Raw genomic sequence first — 13802 nt, 5'->3', positions numbered from 1 at the left:
GGCCTGAGAGCAGAGGGCTGTTTTTACTCATACCAACCAGCTATGACATTCACATGGGATATATGTGTGGAAGAACTGAATGTTGTACATTGTTACTTCTTGCCATGAAAAGTTAAAAAGACATAGAAATGCAGACTTGGAGGAGTTGAAGTGGCCACAAAAAAAGATATTGGTTGATGCCAATTGCCATTTCCTTCATGGTGTGTTTTTCATTGCTGTGAGCTCCACTCCTGACTACTTCTTTGGTAGCTGCCTTTCTGATTTTAATCCAGTAGCAATGATAGTTATTTTTTTTTCTTCCTTTTCCATCATCCACTGCTAACTTTTACCCATTTAGACACTGAGACTACGACAACAGTAATGTTAATAAACCACGAGTGAAACCTAGTAAAAATACAGTGATCGGTCAGAGAACAGATGAATGCTGTCACTGGAATGTATTCTATCAAGTTTTATTTAGTATTACACGTGTAGCGGTGGGTATTTGGCTGGCACCGATGTGCAATAATGTTTTCAGCCTCAGGATTGCCATTTTTTTGTAGGAATCACAGTTCATTACAAAAAAAAAAAAAATGTTCAGAGAGCTAGCATAATCATGGCATACTGGAAGAAATGGTCATATTACATCCTTGCAATAAGGTGCTGTGGATTCATCATGAAAAAAAAAACACTGCAGAGGTTTAGGTTTGTCTCTGATAGACAAACTCTTTGTCTTGTGTTCTTAGCCATTGGAGGCAGACAAAGCTGTTGAGGTCACCTAGATTATCTCCTGCACAGAGCAGTTTTTCCTACTGCATATTTTTATGATGCATCTGCTACGAAATATTTTCCCTGGTGAAGATTCCACCATCTTCCTCAGAAGGCTGTAGTTCAGATTGGGGTCTTTTCTGGAAGAGGTATCTTTGTACTCAAATGTTTTCCTTTAATTCAATCACAGTATTTCCATGCACCTCCAACTTTTAATGAGTTTCCATCAATCCATTATGTCACATTCTTTGGGTTTGCATCTACTTCTATTACAGGCTTATACATTAGTGTGTTAAGTATTTTTTCAGTGTGATTACTGTGATTATTTCAGTTTGCTAATTGCTTGCATCATATTTTGAACTGCTTTCAGATATCCTTACAATGCACTGGAGGGTTAGACCATTGAGATAGAAAAGCTTGGAGGTGGATAATCCCCCCACTTGATTTCCAATTTAACAAACTCCCACTATGGTATCTGCCTTTTGGCCTCCCTGTTGAATCTTACCCATAAACACTCAACTCTGTCATCTTCAAGTTGTAGACATTCATATCCCTCCCTCACAGAGGGCCACAGCACTGCCTTGCCTTCCTCACCTGTCTTCTCTGAAAAGTTGGTAGCTATGGTTTGCAGCACTCCAGTCATGGGAGCTGTCCCACCATGTTTCTGTGATGGCAGCTGTATCATAATTTTCTTGCTGCATGGCCTCCAGTTCCTTCTGCTTGTTGCTCATGCTTTGTGCATTGATATACATGCACTTGAGCTGGGATAATGGTCCTGCCACCTTCTTGTTGGGAGAAGCCCCAGTTCTTTCCAGATGGTTCAGATGCTTCAGTAGTTACCAGCCTGTCAATGTGTGCCTTTATTGCTGCATGGATCATCGTCCCCGATCTCCGCTACAATGGCCAGCTGCAAGACCTTATTGCCATGCTGTCCCACAGGTACTGACATGCTGCCCCCAGGCTTCTCTCTAGCAACCCAGTTTCATCCAATGAGTCTAAAGATCTTTCAGTAAGCCCTGCTAGCTCTTGCCCCAGGATCCTTTTCGTACTTTGAGATAGGTATTCCCCTTTGTTGCTAGCAGGGTTGGCATCTTGTAAAGCAGCCCATGGTAAAAAAAGAAACACCAAAAAAAACCCACCAACCAAAATTCTGCTGGTGGCACCAGCCTCTGAGCCATGTGTGTGAACACATGCCATTGAAGGGATTGAGGAAAACAACCGTTCACCCAGTTGTTTCAGTGCCCTAAAATCCCTTTTAATAGCTTTTGGACTTCTGTCCACAACCTCATCACTGCCAACCTGCAGTACCAGAGGGTAGTAATCAGAGAACCATGCCAAACCAGGGATTTTCCCGGTGATGTCTGTAACCGAAGCCCCAGGGAGGCAGCAGACTTCCCTGGAGGATGGATCTGGTTGGCATATATGGCCCTCTGTTCCCCTCAAAGTAGTCCCTTTAATTGTGGAGCCTCTGTCAGGTGCCTTTGCCCCAAGGCGTAACTCCACCGACATATCTCTTTCTCACACTCCCTGCTACTCCTTAACCGTTTCAATTGCTCTAACACTGCCACCAGGCTGAGCAGATCATTCACTTGGTCAGGTACTCTCTGTAGCAGGAACCTGCATGGCCTCATGTTTCTGCAGGAGCTCTTTCTGGGTCCCTATATTCCTTCCGGCAATTGCTTTCAGCTGAGTGGTACTATGGCTCAGCCCTCTACTTGGAGGGCAACAGTCACTAGTTGAGCTTGCCTCTCAAGCCAGGAGAGAGGACCAGTTACCTTCAACTGAACTTAAGCCCTGTACTGACAGGGCTCTCAGTAGCTGCCCGCGCGTCCTCCTTCGCACATTGCAGTGCCGTGAGTGACGCCCACGGGCTGCTTGTTCGCTCCCTAAGAGCTGCTTCTGTGACAGGGAGGGTGTGGTGCGCTCAGCCAGTGACCGTTGGTGAGTTGCGCCGCTCGTAGCTCTGCCGCCGGGGGTGCCGGCTGCGCTCGCCCCGCCTCAGCAGCCTTCTCACAAGCTTCCACCTGTCAGCACAGGCCAGCCGCTTTTCCTGGCTTAAAAACAAACAAAAAAAAAACAAAAATCAAAAAACCCAACCACCCAAAAGCCTTTTCCTGACCCTTTTTGCCTCACATCCCGTCCCCAGTGCGGGTTTACCTGCGCTGGAGCTGGTCTCCTCGGTAAGTGACCGTTGACGCCGCGTTTAGCTCTGCCGGCCCCAGCGCAGGCCAGCTGCTTTCCTGGCTTCTAAAAGCCCTGCAAGAGAGCAATCTGGTGACCCTTTCTCGCCGCGATTCCCCTTCCCGAGTGCAGATTTCACCTGCTTTGGAGCTGGTTTCCTCGATGAGTGGTCATAGTCCATCTTCTGGTGTATGGTCGAAGACCATTCAGTGCATCAGAGGATCTAAACCGTTTAAAGCCTGCAAAGACAGTGTTAAACGTGTCGGCAATCCCCATTGTAGAGCTGGATGGATCAGAGAGAAGTAGGGCAAGAAAACGGTAGTGAGACCTTTTGGAATGACTGTGCTATGAAGGGGTTTTGTTTTTCACTCCATACTATAACAAGCAGTCTGCAGGATGTGATGTGCTTTCAAATTGCAGTGTATGAAGTCGATCTGCATGGTGGTCTGCCTGACATAGCTGTGGGACTTTTTTCAGCTCTTTGGTGAGCAGCTCAGTCAATTCACTGTAAGCCTGCCAGAAGCTCTTACCATTCCAGTAGGTGATGTTCTATCAGTATTTGAGAGCTGGCAGAAAAGCGTGATGATCAGATGCAGCCACTTAAAAATGAGCATATGCTTTACAAGAACATTTTTTCCTGTATCCTGAGCTGTAATTTCACAGCATCAAGGCACAGTCTCATAGGGAAGATAGTGGCAGTTTGTGGAGCTTGGTTAAGTATGGGATGTACTGAAAGGGCCTGTAAGCTATGCATTATGAAACTCAAGGATTGTGCTATGTCAGGAAACCCAGAGGAGGATATGGCCTTTGGAACGTAGAGGTCTTGTTAGTGAACGTGTTGGGTGGGTTACATAAATACAGCCTGAGTAGATGGGGTTAATGCTAAATATTAGTGTAGTAGTGTTAGACACCTGTATAGGTGTACTCTGCAGGTTGTATCAACACATAAAGTAAAATATATGTAAGGTTGTAGCTGAGGTGCTACCCCATGGAGGGAGAGATTCCCTCAGAAGAGCCCTCCTTGGATGCTCTGTTGAGCTTTGTGAGACAGTCTCTTCTGTCTCTGTTAGGTGCTGTGGGAGACCAGTTGTGTAACCAAGTTAGCCTACTCATCCCATGTCACGAGACCTCAGCTGGCAACTGGTTTTCTCTTATAAGGATGACTGAGGGCTGAACAAGCATGGAAACAGGAACCCCTGTACTTTTGGGTATTGGCCACTTCAGGATGGGTCAGTTGGATATTAGGAAACAATTACTCACAAATGGGTTGTCAAGCCTTGAAACAGGCTGCCTAGGGAAGTGATGAAGTCACCATTCCTGGCTGTGATGCTGAGGCAAATGGTTTAGTGCTGGATTAATGGTTGGACCTGATGATCTTAAAGGTCTTTTCCAAACAAAATGATTAAATGTGAGTGCTATGGAAAAAGTTGAAGCTGTTATACTGTTCAGGAGCAGGATACAAGTCTCTGTGGATGTCAGTCTCATGCATCCACCAGCCTTAAATTCACAGAACAGTAAAATGCAATTGTATTATGAGACCCAAATGTAATACATGAAGAATGTGTGGCGCATCAAACTCTTCTGGTTCATACAGAAACTCATGTATAATTCACAGTCTTTGTAAATACGTCTGCTTAATGCCTCTCTGGCACCTATCAGCAAGGCTTCATCTCCCCTGTGTTGGTCAGACCTGACAGCTTCTGAAATCAGACTCTGAATTGTATGACAAGTGGTGATGAACTCTGAATATTCTTGAATAACAACTAGGTTTGAATTCAGAAAAAAAAGACAAAAAATATATTAAAAAATCATTTTTTTTAAGTTCTTCATTGCCTCATTAGTACAGTTTTGAGTCTTCATTCTTGTTATGATGCAGAAACCTTTTACTTTTTTAGTAGGACAGGATTACATCTAGACGTGTACACCACAACCAAGATTTTATTATCTTTCCTTGCAACACATTACTCTATAATTTCTTGCTGTTGGTGGATTGGTGGATAGAAGTTGTTAGCCATATGATAATCCTTTCAGACTCATATTTGTAGTTTAATATGTATGATATTTTTCTGCAGACTACAGCTTGCAGGCAGGCTCTTGAATACAGGTCATTTGCTAATACATTGCAGTGTACAAGGCACAGAAACGTGCCATGCCACAAGGCTCGTGGTGACTGGTATGATGCATGTCTACTTTTCATTAACGGAATTGCCTGTATTCTGTTGACAAATTGAGCTGCACTTAGGTAAAGCCTGTGAGAGAGCATGATGTGTATTTGGTGCTTGCAAGCACTTCTTTCATTGAGAGCATTAGTCTTTTAAGTAATCTATAGAAAGCAGCAGCTTGGTTCAGTCACAGCTACTCAGAGGAGGAAAAAACTAATTCCCAAATGCACTATAGGCACTATGAAAATAATGTTAAATAACAACACATTTTACTCTCTCTCAGTCAGCAACACTGAAAACAGAGCTGTTGGGTAGTAAATTGCTAATGCACACTGGTCCCTTGGATGCAAATGTAGCCTGGGCTGGAGCCAAAGTCTATAGAGTCTAAAGACGTTGTCCTGTGAATTCTGCCTGCTTTGGAGTGGGTTCTTGGATGAGATATTCAGCAGCAGTCAACAGTGCTCAACTCCATTGACCCTAACTCCAGTGGGAGCAGAGAATCCAGTACTGAGCTTTCTTAGCTTGCTGGAGTTAACAGTCTTTGAGTGATTTAAAAGCACTGAGGAGAGGAAAAAAAAAATCTGCATTTTCAAGTCAGATACAGTATATATTCTTTTAAACACTGATTTTACAAGTGACTGAAACTTTGCTGTAAAGCTCTTTACTATGTGGCCGATGTTAATTTTTTTTCTCTGTGCGGATGTGCCAAACCAGGGGCAGTGAGAGGTGAGTTTGTGCTGCTGAGCACAGCTTTTTGGCTGGAGCTGGGAGTCCTCTTGGGGAAACTTAATTGTTGTCTGAAAAGGGAGCTAGAGCAACAGAGTTTAACATCTGGAAGCCCTCTGAGGGCACATCTCCTTAAACTTTACTCCTTTGTCTGAGCTCTGGTTGTTTCTTCTGTCCTCAGGCTGCCATTTATCACATTTCAACAGCCAGTGGAAGTTGTGTGACAGTCTCATACCCTGTTGTAGGGAAGTTCTGTATTCTTTCTCAAATTCCTATTACTCCTGTAATTGGGAAACAAAGCAAAACCTATCTGTAATAAAATCGAGAAATGTTTGTGCAAGTACAACAGCACAAAAGCTGGCTGCTGTTTACCACTGAGGCTATCTGAACTAAGCAGCCTTTCCCCTATCGCCTTCAAAGCCCTTGATTTAAGGAAGGGGAGTGATTGCTTAATTATTAAGGATAATGGCTATTTACTTTTGGAAACAATGGACTTGATGAACTACCAAAAGTGACCTAATTTTCAGAAGTGCATTTGCCTTGGAACAAACTAGCTGGGGTTTGGATGGAAGTGCGTATGTTATGTTCATGAGGTGGTAAAAGAATGACCTTTTGTTCTCAGACAAATCACCAATTATTTATTTGTTTCGCATCTTCAGGATTGACATGGCCCCAAGTGTGTAAATGTCAGGCTAGAAAATAATACTAGCACTTAAACTAACGAATAGAGAATTTGAAAGAACCCAAAAACTTAAAAAAAAAAAAAAAAAGATCGTGACAAGTTCTCAGGCTTACCCTGAAGTAGCTTGCTAGATTTTCCTGATGTGATGGCTCTGCTCATGCTAAATTTGTATCTTTGCTCTGCCTGCAGTGGAATTTTACCATGTGTTCATCAACTCCTCCCATTTTACAGAATCATACAATGATTTGAGTAGGAAGGGAACTTTGAAGATCCCCTAGTCTGCCATTGGGGATCAGGTTGCCCAGAGCTCCATCCAGCCTGATTGTGAACACTTCCAATGAGACATCCACATTTACATGTTTAGACATAGCCACTTATTTTCCAGAGTAGTTTAAATATGCTGGAATCTGTGTGGGCAATGTTAAGAGTGTTACTGTGCTAATTAGTATATTCTTGAAAAACAGGGAGTACTGCAGGACTTGCTGCATAAGATGGGTTGAGTTTTATAAACTGGAGGGTATTTCCATTCCTGTCTTAATTCTCCTGGTAGTACTTCCCAACCAGTGTGCTGTCTACAGCGTGGGCTGTAGGTGACTACTCAGGGTGTAGTCTGAGATTCACTCCTGATTTCCAGACTGCAAGCAAATGCCACATAAAACTCAAACGATGGGTGTTTGGCCTGTCAGAAGAGGTCCTGACAGGTGCAGATGCATGGTAGTGATTTTGATGACAGGGTTCTGTTGCTGTTTGTGATGACTGCTGTGCTATAATCACTTACCGTATGTGAACCTAATGAAGAAATAATAATAACAGACTATGCAATGGCAATCAGAACAACCACACAAAGAATTTAACTGGAAAAAAACAATCAAAATTTTGATCCTGAATAGAAGATGACTCTTCGTAGGCAAGTGACTTGTCAAAAGTTTTAGATGAAAGCATAATAAATTTTGAAGTAATCAGAGTAATCCAGGTTTTACATGCATTTGATTAAAATGAGGTGGCCATACCTTTGGCTTTGACAATTTAGCTTGGCAAGTTTAGGCCTATTGCATTTCATAAAACCTCAAACTTCTCTTTGGATGCCCATGTATCTTCCTCTTGGCCATGCATGCTTTCTCCTTGTGGAGAAATGCAGGTGCATTTCTTGTCAGACACATGCTCTTACTGCCTTGGGCTCTGCTCGGTAGCTGTTTTTCTACAAAATATCCAATGATTTTACTGATGTTTATCTGCCTGATGCTGAGGTAGAATTTGAGGATAGGAGTCTTGTTGTGACTACTGCGCTTCTTCCTATTGTGAAAATGCTTTGTAAAGCTCAGGTAGTAAGCATAGAAACATTTTATAGCTGCTTTAGACTTAGCAGAATGGCATGAAGGGGCTTCTGGGTAGGTAAGAGTCAGGCTCATAATACTTACTATTTCTGAAGAAGGTTGTTCTATTAGCATCCCATAATATGTTCCCGTTTCGAGGAATCTGTTATTTGGCTGTCACTGCAAAATTCCAGTGGCTGTGTAAACTTTTGGTATAGGGACAGTGCTTGTAGCCTGGATGAGTGAAGCCTCACTGCCTTTACTCTCCAAGAGACACATAAGAGAACTTAGCAGAGCTCAGGTTTTGGTGGTTTTTTTTTTGTTTTGTTTTGTTTTTTTTAGTTCAATTTTAGACCATTTCAGCATTTATTGCCCTTTTGCTATTGCTTAGTTCAGGGGGAAAATGCAATCCAGCTTGTCTTCCTACAGTGTATGGACTTTTGCCACACACTTGATTTCTCCAATGTGCTAACAAACTTCATAGAATAATGAATAGAATAAATGCTTGTTTTTTTCCTGTTTAACCACAGGAATTAGATGATTAATATGTACGTATATTGACAGTTTCACTTCACACATAGTGTCCTAAGGGCCTTGTACTGCATCACAGGAGTATTCTAAACTCTAATATGTTTTATTACAGCAGTAGCTTTGTGATCTCTCTCGAAAATACAAATATGCAGGTGTATGCATATACATAAAGGGAGAGCATCACCCTTTAAGAATTGCATACAGTTTTGGAGTACATTTTAAACTGTTTTATTGCAAACACTTTTTTTATTGGCGGTGTGCACTTACAGTGGGTGAAGGGGATCTAAGGTCTATAGGAAGATACCGTATCCTCTGACCAACTAATGAAGTTGATAAAAACCCCAAGCTTTTAAGCACACAAATTGTTCTTTGGGGTTGGTTGTTTGGGTGTTAGGAGCCTTAATGATTGAGTCAGATATGCTGAAACTTCATCAGACTTTGTGTTCTTTAGTTTTATTTTGCATTCTGGGCAATGAACCATGCTAAAGCTCTTTCCACTTCACTGGTGCGTGCTGCAGAAGTGTAATTGAGAGCTTGCGTGTTTTGAGCAGATGCTGCAGTAAAATTCGCTTCTGACCCTTTCTGCTATTCGGACTTTCACCAATGCTGTTAAGTCACCTAAAAAGCTGGATTAAAAATACCTTGCACAGTCAGAGCTGGTTAGTCTGTGCTTGGTTTATATGTCTGGACAAACAAAAAGTTCTCTTTGATTTGTTACGCTTTTGACCTTCTTGTAGTGTAGATTTGACCACATTTGTGTGTGTTTCCATCCTTTAACATGTGCAGAAAACCAAGAAGATTTTCTCTATACTTCAGGCATGAGAAATGTCTCTCACATTTCAAGCATTCTGGACTCTAGCAGCAAAAGGCCCAGACTCCAGTACAGAAGGTGAGAGCACAACAAGAAGAGGAATAAAAATGTGGTGAGAGTCATACTTTTCTGCTCCAGTATCTTAAAATTGTCCCCAAATGCAAAGATGTCTAGTTGGTGCTCTGTATACCCTAATCTGGACACATGGACAATCACCAACAGTGAAACTGGAGTAGCACAGGCATTGGCAGAGCCCACAGAAAGTCACCAGGCATCCTTTGGTCTGTGACAGTGTGTGCTGCTGTCGTTTCATTGCTATTGCTGCTAGAGTAAAACTCACTCAAGTGTGTCAGCATGTGCAGCAGTCATAATCTGCTTACAGTGTAGACATGACCTTGGAGAACAGTGGTAAAGTGCTGCTTCTTCAGGTATGAGTAAAACATGAAGCCTCACTCCAGAATGTGTTACAACTGCTTACCTTTAAAATGGAGACAAAACTTAAGGTAGATTAAAGGTAGGAATCCTCATGCAAGCTTTCTCAATTATTCTCGTTCAGGGTGGTAGTTTCATATGGTGATATAGATGAGTTTGACATAATGAGCTGAACTCCATCATGAAATTTACTTGCGTGTACTGGTTTAACACAGTCCACTCTCTTTTCTGTGCAGGGGCAACTGATACAGGCATAGGCTGGTTCTCTGGGGCAGCTGCTATGTCTGTTGCTCTGTCTGTGGACCCAAGGACCTCCTCTTGCCCCTGAGTGTGCTGAACAGGTCTGAGAAGGGATTGATAGGCATGGGCCAGGCCCCAAAACATTGCAGTGATTTGTATCACTTGGAAATTTCCAGACTGATAACATACTTTTTCCAAACATTTTGCCAGTTTGTCAGGATTTTGCACTTGTTCAGGGGTGAAATTCCAAAACATTGGAGGTGACCACTGTCCTAGGCACTTGTCCATTAGCCTTGGGGCAGATCTCCGAGTGTTGTTCTTGGGAAAGATTTGCATTACTGTAGTCAAGACCAGGCACAATATTTAGGAGACACAACAACAGAAGCAGTCTGGTGTTGGTGTCTCAAGGATATTTGAAATCCTCAAAAGATGAAATAGTGTTCTCTGATGTTCCATCCATCAGCTGGGTGAGATTACACCTAAACCAAGTGGCTAGTGGACTAATCATGTCGTAATGTGACAGTATACAGTACAGCCACATGATAGTATTAATCCATTCCCCTGAGGTGGTAAGCACTGCCAGAAAGAGCACGAAGAGTACAAGTACATAAGGTTTAATGTAATGTAACCACGGCTAGGCTCCAGTACATCGGCTCCAGCTGTCCTTGGAAAGCAAATGCATCAACATGGTGAACATACCATAGGAAAAAAAAACTATACAAAACTCTTTTAGCAAGCTGTAATTGAATCTTCTCATTATTGTGTTTCTTGTTATCTTAACCGCTTTCGGTGCCGAATATGGGGCACCAAAATAGGCTGTACTGATTTAACACAGTTTGCTTTCACAAGCAAGCCCCTCACACAAAGACTGGGAGGGAAAGTAACATGAAAAAGCCCTGGGTTGAACTAAATAGTGTTTAATGAAAATAATACAATGCACAATTACTTTAGGTGTTTTGGAGAAACCAGAAGGAGCAACCAGAAACTGAAAGCATGGTATTTAAGCTATTACAAAACCTGAAATACTAACAGAAACAATACTGGTGCAGGTGTATAGTTATAAAGATGGTTTACAGCAGAGTGGTTTCTTCCTTTAAGAAAAGTGGAATTATCTGTGCTAAAATAAAGCACTATAGAGATACAACTATTTTCACGATGGACTGAGGTGTCTCTGAGGGCTTGGGAAAGGTTTTAAGAATGATTCCACAGTTTAGACTAGAATAATTCCTCATTTCTATGGGTGTCTAAAAGTAAATCAGGACACTTGTATTCTAAAATATTTCTTAAAGATTTGAGATTTACATTCAAATAGCAAAACCAGCAGAAGCAGTGCTGTATTTTGTTTGCCTCCTTCTACATCTTGGTTCTTTTGGTACACATAGTGTGCTTGTATCCACAAAAAGCAAAGATACACATTGGCTGTGTTAGATCTGCACTATTACCATGCATTACATGGTGTATAGGTACAACGCATGTTATGTTACACATCAACATGCCATAGTCTACATGTGGCACATGAGCAACAGCACTCAACTGTGCTGGTCACTATATCAGCACAGAGCAGAAAGCTGATTCTGTCTGGTGAGCTTTTCATCTTAACCAGATGGATATAAATGGTACATGATGGAGTTCCGAGAAAACAAGGGCATAATATTTTTCATAAGCCAGAGGTCGATTCTGATACAGGTGACACTGAAAAGTCAACCCAGAAAAAAACATGGAAGAAACAAGCAGTAACAGTAGGAAAGATGAGGTGAAGGAAAGCACAAAACGCTTAATGAAAAATCTGATAGTTGGATGATAGTAGAAGGCTTCCCAGGATGATCAGAAGGAGGAACCAATGCCTCAGTAGCAAGTGAGGAGTGATAGATAGGGTGAGGGTAAGTGATAGAAACCTAAGTGTATGCTGAAAACCTTGAATCTAAAGATAAGTTTGATGCAAGAATCTGAGGAGAGAGCTGGTGAAGATGGTAGTCAATGAAGCAATAGTGACACAGGCTTGGACTGTGATCTTTCCTGAAGCCTCCTGAGTGGGAGAGAACAAACTTCTTTCTGTGAGATTTGGAGGAAATGATGTTGGAGTCACTGAGGTGTTCAGTGCCAGATGCCTGGGAAAGAAAGAACTGTACAGACACTGTGTAAAGTGTATATGCAGGATGTCCTGTCTGCCCCTCTGTGTTAACACAGACTGAAATAAATTATGAATTTAAAGTGCATTTACTGTTACTAACTACTCCATTTACAGGTAGCTCTTGTTTGAGAATTACAGACCAAATTTTCTATGTAGCTTAACCCTTTTCAAGTGAAACTGCAGAGAGGCATGTTTCTGTCCTGGAAGAAGTGTCTGCCTGCAGAGTCAAGGAAATCTGGAGCAGCTGTTAGGATAAGCTTTGTCTCGGCAAGTCCTTTAGCATAATCCAGATATGTAGTCATAAAAGAAGTGCTTATCCAGGATGACAGCTAGTGATACTAGGTTGAGCTGTGTTGTCCCTGGGCTAAAACAGAAGAGGAGACAAAATCTGAGGGGAAGTGAAACATTCCACATTCCATTTTCTCCTGTTGTGCTTGAGCTAGATGAGGATGTGCTAGACAGGCCAAAAATTTACTGAGTAGTGAAAGTTAGAAATAGTTGTGCATCTGTGTGTCATCAGTTCACATCCAGTTGAAGCTGCTGATAAAATGAGGCAGAGATAAGATGCAGAGGGGAGAGGAAAAGCCAATCAGAGTATTGTATGTAACAGGACCATAGAACATGGGAGAGAGTTTTAAGAGGACATAAGTAATCAGTTTTGGACAGACTCATAAAAGTTATGCCTTTTATGTGTCCTGGCAGTGAACCTGAACAATTGTTTTAATGCTGTTGTAGTGTTGTAAAGTCACATTAGTGATGATAGATGCTGTATTGATACTATCGCAGCGTTTGTGTAAAAAGAATAGAAGCAATCAATGGTTATATTAGCATTCCAGTCTTGACAAACAAATTAACATTGTGTGTGATAGTGATGAAGCAAGAACCTTATACGATTATTAATAATTCTGTGCCAGCACTGCTGCTCAGTTATGGTGGACTGCAGAGCTGGATTTGTAATTCTGTGACAGATTTCAGCTGTAACAAAAATCATTTGATATTGTAGATTTTAAAGAGTTTTTGAATTTGTGGAGGGGATTTGGTAACCAAGCTGGCTAATGGGGTACTTCTGGTTTTGATTATCACAGAATCACAGAAACATTCAGGTTGGGAAAGACCCTCAGGATCACTAAGTCCAACCAATAACCCTACTCTACAAGGTTCACCCCTAAGCCATATCCCCAAGCCCTACATCCAAACGACCTTTAAACGCATCCAGGGTTGGTGACTCAACCTCCTCCCTGGGTAGCACATTCCAATCCCTGACCACTCTTTCCGTGAAACATTTTTTCCTAATGTCCAGTCTTAACCTACCCAGTTGCAGCTTGAGGCCATTCTCTCTTGTTTTATCACTAATTACCTGTGAGAAGAGACCAGCACCAGTCTCTCCACAACATACTTTCAGGTAGTTATAGACAGGGACGACGACTCCCATCAGCCTCCTCTTTTTCAAACTAAATAGCTCCAGCTCCTTCAGTCACTCTTCATAAGATGCAGATGTCTTTCAGCTAGCTGAAGTTTTTGATTTCAGAACTTAGAAGCACAAGAAAGGGGGGTACGAGCAATGAAAGCTCTTTGTTCAAGACTGAAAAATATGTACCTTTTTCACAGTGTAAAAAGTTAAACATTTTTACTGAGGAAATGCAATTTTAGTGTAAAAACCATATTTCTTACTGAAGTAGTAAATGTTTTGAAAAATTGCTTTGAATCAGCCTTCACTCAGTCAAAATACAAGGTTGGCTTTATTTCTTCTTCAAGCTAAGCAGTACAGTGCTTGTGGTGTCTGTGATACTCTGTTTTCCTATGGGATAGCTGAACAGGGTACAGCAGCAAGACTTATGCTGGGTTT

General features: G+C 41.9%; 1 protein-coding gene across 2 annotated transcripts in view; it reads left to right on the top strand.

The window, feature by feature from the left end:
• GFOD1 (glucose-fructose oxidoreductase domain containing 1) overlaps positions 1-13802 on the top strand; it is a 76510-nt gene that overhangs the window by 19395 nt on the left and 43313 nt on the right. The window lies entirely within an intron of this gene.

The sequence above is a fragment of the Indicator indicator genome, chromosome 6 (genome assembly GCF_027791375.1).
Source record: "Indicator indicator isolate 239-I01 chromosome 6, UM_Iind_1.1, whole genome shotgun sequence".
Lineage (NCBI taxonomy): Eukaryota > Metazoa > Chordata > Aves > Piciformes > Indicatoridae > Indicator > Indicator indicator.
This window is presented reverse-complemented; position numbering and strand designations above follow the sequence as displayed.